The sequence below is a fragment of the Crocuta crocuta genome, unplaced genomic scaffold (assembly GCF_008692635.1).
Source record: "Crocuta crocuta isolate KB4526 unplaced genomic scaffold, BGI_CrCroc_1.0 scaffold16, whole genome shotgun sequence".
NCBI lineage: Eukaryota > Metazoa > Chordata > Mammalia > Carnivora > Hyaenidae > Crocuta > Crocuta crocuta.
The window spans coordinates 9,325,854-9,331,853 of record NW_027531893.1 but is presented as its reverse complement, the minus strand read 5'-3'; the positions used below and the strand labels follow the sequence as shown (position 1 = coordinate 9,331,853).

At 48.7% G+C, this 6,000-nt stretch overlaps 1 protein-coding gene across 1 annotated transcript in view; it reads left to right on the top strand.

Moving 5' to 3' along the window:
* Nucleotides 1-666: 666 nt before the first annotated feature.
* GSPT1 (G1 to S phase transition 1) overlaps nt 667-6,000 on the top strand; it is a 32,384-nt gene continuing 27,050 nt past the window's right edge. Inside the window, exon 1 of the mRNA XM_077773348.1 lies at nt 667-689. The gene's annotated coding sequence lies outside the window, so the exon portion shown is untranslated. The remainder of the gene's footprint in view (nt 690-6,000) is intronic.

The following is a 6,000-nucleotide window of genomic DNA, read 5'->3' as shown; positions in this document are numbered from 1 at the left end:
GGAGGGATGGAAAAGTTTGGGTGAAGGCTTTAAATGACTAGTCAAACAGACGGTGAGTCATTCCAAGTTTCCACTTAATAATCCCCTCTGCCGGGGCAGAGCCTGGGCCCGAGCGCTTTACGAGGCACACTGCAGTTTACGTTGGCCTGTCTCACGGTTTTATCCTCTTCCACCAAATGGAGACATAAAACGCAAGACGCGCTTGGAAATGTAGGGCAAATTCTGGCTGGGGGCGGGGAGGAGGAAGGTGGGAAGGAAGAGAAGGTAGGGGCCCCAGGGAGGCGGGGAACGCAGAAACTGGTGACACGCGAAGGAAGGAATTCCAGGAGCTGAGAGCCTTGTTTGGCGCGTTAGAACTGCTCTCCGTTTCTCCGCACCCTGTGGCCCACGGGGCGGCGTGGACCAAACCCGCGGCTGAAGAGTCACGCAAGGACTCGCCCTCATCCCTACCCCCACCCGGTGACAGGTGGGGCCGCCGAGCAGCTATCGGACCGCCGCCTCCCCGCGCTGCCTGCCGGGAGCCGGAGTCGCTTCCGGTTGCTCTGGAGCCCCGAACTCCCACTCCCGTCGGCCCACGGGAAAACCGCAGCGGGGTCGCGCGGGGGCTGCCGGAACTCGTAGTTCCGTCTGCCGCCGTGGTTCATAGCCAGAAACGGGGACGGGCAGGGCGGAGAACTACCGAGGCGAAGGTACGGGTGGCGGGGAGGGGTCAATCCGCGCCGGCGTGGGGCTGGCGCTGAGGCGGTCCGCGGTGGTTGGGGTTGGGTGGGAGGAGATCCGCTCGCACACACGAGGAGTGTTGAGCTGGTGCCGCCGTTGTCGTCGCGAGTGCGGAGTTGGGACTGGAGCCTTCGCCGCGACGACCCCGGGGATTNGACTGCTGGGACCAAGCGGGCAGGGAAGCCCCCGGGCCGGGCCCTTGCGGTGGCGCCGGCGGCCCGGCGGCGGCGGCGACCGAGGCCCAGCGTGAGCACCTCAGCGCGGCCTTCAGCCGGCAACTCAACGTCAACGCCAAGCCCTTCGTGCCCAACGTCCACGCTGCCGAGTTCGTGCCGTCCTTCCTGCGGGGCCCGGCCCAGCAGCCGCCGCCCCCANTCCCCCGGGGGGAGGGGACCGGGGCCCCCAGCTGGGACTGGGGAGCGTATGGGACGCAGAGGGGGCCGCGCGGCCGCTCAGTGCCACGAGGCCTAGAAGTGGGGACAGATGGAGCCCGGAGTGGGTCGGGGCGGCGCTGAGACCGCCGAGGAGCTGGGGAGGGCGAATGCTCGAGTTTCCCCTTCACCTTAGGGCGAGGCGAGAGCGCGTCTCTTGCTGCAATTTCTAGTATAGAGACTGTAATTACGTTTTAAGTATCTGTGACACGGAACCGTCCTGAAGGAATCCCAAGATGCATTGCAGGCGTGTGATCCGGCAGAAACTGTTGGCTATCAATACAAAGATCTTTTTCACCCGTAGCGTTTGTAAGCCTGTGAAGTTCACAGAGTGTCACAAAGTTAGAGTTCCTCACTTAGCATTCGCGTGTCGGGAAACCAGGTTGACTCGTGTGGCCTTTTTCTCAAATCGGGGCTCGGGCTTTTCTCCTTAGTGACACGTTTAGAATTTTCGTTGTGTTACAGTCGTTTGCCTTTATTCGGGTTGCTTGGTACAGAAGTCGCGCTTTCCCTCTGTCCCCGTGTCAGTAGTGAATCTCTTCATACACTTGAGCTTTTGTTAGACCGTGATAGTCGTCATGTGCCATTTTCGTCGTCGCCAGTAGGCATTCTTCCTGTGGTTTCAAGTTGAGTCGAGTCTTTACAATCTTCCTGTATATTCTGCGCCAGCGGTGGCATGCTTTCAGGAGCTGATTTAGAAGAACGTGGACTTTGTACGTCCCATATAAAGGCGCTTACTTTAGGAACCGTCAGTATCTAAAGAAAAAAAAAAAAAAGGGAAAAGGTGCAGCGTCCTTCCCATTACTGAACCAGGGCGGTGGGGACTGGGTCCTGGATGTTCCCGGCAATTTGCGAGTGACAGCAGATCGTTGACTTCTCTTTAAAGTTCTGTGTTGTGGCATGTCTAAGTGGACATCGTAAAAGTGCTCTGCGAGGTTAGTTTCTTCAGAAACTTTTACTGTATTTTCTCTTTGGAAGCAAAAAGAGAGTTTGGAGAAATACTTTTGCAAAGTATGTGTGTGAGCACAGAGTTTGGATTTGGGTGGCTTCATTGGCTGGTGTTTATTTGTAGGAGTGGTTGATGTTTTCCTTTTGAGTAAGGAAATTCAGCCATTATTACTTACTTATTTAGTTAGTTAGTAAGGTAGGTAGGTAGGTAGGTAGCTTAGATCAAGCCATTTTGGCTGCTGAAACTAGTTCATTATTTCCCCATACTTCAGCATGCAGATTGCTTTTATCCAGCCATTTTCTCTTTTGAGCCTCCCTCCTCCCTCTGAAGCCGCCAGCACCACTTGGGCTACACCTAGCGCTCCTTTTCCAGCCTCTGAGGCCGGCAGCCATCAGCGGACAGCCATCCTTAGGCAGGCAATGGTCAGGAATGATGGTCATTGTGAGTGACCTCGTATGCTGGGGGACTGGCTCTTCTCTTCCTGATATTTGCCAGTTTCAGCCTTACTCTTGACCCTTTCTCTGTGGCACCGCCAGGAGTTGGAGATGTAAAAGACTGCGGGGAAGTTGTTGTTGGTAAGAAAATTCCCTACATTGTGGTCGGTTTTTTCTTTCTTTTTTTGTAAATCAGAAACCTATTTTGAAGTTACTGACCTTACCAGCTGCTTCTACAAAACGCCTGTTACTGTTAAGGCATAATCCTCCATAGGATATCTATTTAGACAAAAATGGATTTTCTAAGCTGAGGTCTAGAGTTATGTGGGACTCTTGGATCACATGCTCCAGCCCATTCAGGTCCATAAAATAACCACCATCAGAGCAGGGAACGGGGCTTGGAAGAAGCAGGAGAAAAGTTGAAAATAGCACTTGGATTGAAATTTACAAAGTGGGACCCATAAAATTTGCACGTTAGGAAATAAGTCAGTAGGGGTAGCCTGTTTTCTTTTGTTGTTAAGCCGTAGCTGAAATTTGTGGTGGGTGTGTTTTTAAACTAAATACCAGGAGAGCTGTTGAAGGAGTCTGGGGTTAGAGCACTCGAAAGAATGACTTATAAAATATATCTGTTATTTCTCCCCCCAAAACAGGCTAGATCACTTTTTCTTCCTTTCTTTCTCTCTCTCTCTCTCTTTTTTTTTTTTTTTTGAAAATACTTTCAATGGTGCCTTGAGCAAGAGGAGGAAGATGCTTTTGCCCCAAATGTCATTCACCTTTTTGGAAGGCTGCTACTTAGGCCTGTTTCTGACCATCACAAGGACCAGAACTTGGGATTCAGTGTTGACCTCAGATCTCTTTGAAAATTTAATACAGGTTTCCAAAGGAACGATTAAGTAGAACCCATTTAAGTGTAATTAAGTATAATTCATGTAAGTGTAATTCCCTACATATCCAAGTGCATTGGCTAAGCGATGCCCCTTAAAGTGGAGTCCCTGAAATGAATCAAAATGTATACGACAAGGGTTACTTGTATTAAAACTAATGTTTTCTCCCATTGAACGAACATATAGTTCCAGTTTGCATCTAGTTCAGTTTTTTCTTTGTGAAATGAGAAATCGATTTAGTGGCGGTGATCAGGGTTACTTGGTGTCTTGGGGCTGCTATGACAAAGCAATGCAGACTGGCTGGCTTTTAAACCACAGAAATTTGTTACTCGCAGGTCTGCAGGCTTGGAGTTTGAGGTCAGGGTTCCGGCCTAGACAGAGAGCCCTCTTCTGGGTCACCAAGTGCGGACGTTTGTGGACGCAGCCCCAAGGGGCAAGAGAGCTCTCTGGGACTTCTTTTTTTCCCCCTTTAATGAAAGCATTAATCCCATTGTGAGGGCCCCACCTTCCTGACTTCGGGCATCCCAAAGACCCCACATAATTTTATCACATTGGGCATTAGGATTTCAACATAGGAGTGCAGGGGGTGGGGGGGACACAGATATTCAGACCATACATAGCGCTTGGACTTTTAGAACGGAGAGAGCTTCTGAAATAGGGGTGTACCTAGCCCACCCTCAGCACCTCTCAAAACTCTGCCAGTAACAGCAGCCCGGAATAAAGCCAGCAGCCCTCAGTAGGCCCTCAGGAGGAGGAATTGTCTCCCAGATGTTGTACTTTGTCTTGTGGAACTTGAATTTTAAAGAGAAATGTTCTGTTTTGTAGTGTTTGCATTTCACTGAGTATATTTTCGTAGGGGAAGGATTTTCTTTTTTTTAATGATTGAGCTCTAACTCATCATAAAATTCACCTTTTAATTTTTCCCAATGTTTATTTCTTTTTGAGAGGGAGAAGGTGTCTGAGCAGGGGAGGGGCACAGAGAGAGGGAGACACAGAATCCAAAGCAGGCTTCAGGCTCTTAGCTGTCCACACAGAGCCTGATGGGGATTCTCGAACCCATGAACCTTTAGGTCATGACCTGAGCCGAAGTCAGATGCTTAACTGACTGAGCCGCCCAGTGGCCCTAAAATTCACCACTTGGTGGATGCTTGTTAATCACTAGTCTCTCACAGGTGACCTGTTCTGAGCCACCAGAGTGAAGATGGAGAATCAAAGTAATAGTTGTTTTATCCAGAAGAGCTCTTACACTTTATTTACTAAACAATACCTGTTGAAACTGATAGATAGGTTTCTATAGAAGATAGATAAGGTTCTTATGATGTATTTTTTCATTTTCTTTAAGACTGAAATGCCTGCAGTGACAATTCTAATGTAAAGGGTTTTTCAGGCTTTGATGGGCTAGTAAATGGAATAGAGTAAGCAGAGGAAATCAGGGAAGAATATTGTTAGGGGAGTGTGACTTCTTTTGCTACTGAGTTTTCTACCTGGATGTTACTCTTCTTACCTTCACTTACTGATTACTAGACTACTAGATTTGGACTCTTCTTTTATGATTTTACATGCTGGATTGGCTGGTGCGTGGGGATTAACGGAACAAGCAAGGCATCAACTAGTGCTGTGCCGTGCTGGGCAGCTTTTCAAACTGTTGAATGTTTGGGAAGAAACCTGCCTTCTTTGGGCAGGTTTTATTTAGTGTAGATAATACGTAACTTACTGCATTCTTCTGTCCTTTGCTTATTTTTCACCTTTTCTGGAAATGTACTCCATGAAAAGACAGCAGTTAAAATCTATCATGCGGGTTAGGGAAATGGAGAGGACAGATTTTTAAGCCTTAGTTTTGCTTGCTTTTGTTTACTGGGGAGGAAAATGGCTTAAAGTGTTAAAACAGTATTGTCTTTCTGGTTGAAAAAGAAAGGAATGAAAAAGAGATTTGATAACCTTTTGGGGTGAGTTAGCAGAATTAGAATGGAATGTTTGGAGCCAGGAATCTGGTTTTGCTTAGATATACAGCAGTTAAGGAACAAACGTTTGCCTGCCTGCAGAACACAGGATGCTCGACGAGGCACTTGAAGGGATGTCACCAAGATGACTAAGCTGTGATTCCTTAAGGAGCCTAGAAAGTGATCAAATACCCATTTTACGCTCATGGGAGACACAAGGAAGTAAGAGGGCCCTTGCCACCTTGGAGGGCTTGGAGGGCTTTCAAGGCTCAGAGGGGGAGTTGTGCATAGATTTCCCTACGTAAATGATTGCAGCCTTGTCATCCTAATCATAAAACTAAAGCTCTCTTTTCCGCCAAGTGTTTTTTTTGTGTGTGTGTGTATGTGAATACCTGGGTTTTTTTTTTTTTTTTAATGTTTTATTTCTGAGAGAGAGAGAGAGAGACAGCGTGAGCAGGGGAGGGGCAGAGAGAGAGGGAGACACAGAATCTGAAGCAGGCTCTAGGCTCTGAGCTGAGCTGTCAGCACAGAGCCCCACACGGGGCTTGAACTCATGAACCGTGAGATCATGACCTGAGCTGAAGTCCGACGCTTAACAGACTGAGCCACCCAGGTGCCCCAACCTGGGGATTTTTTGGATTG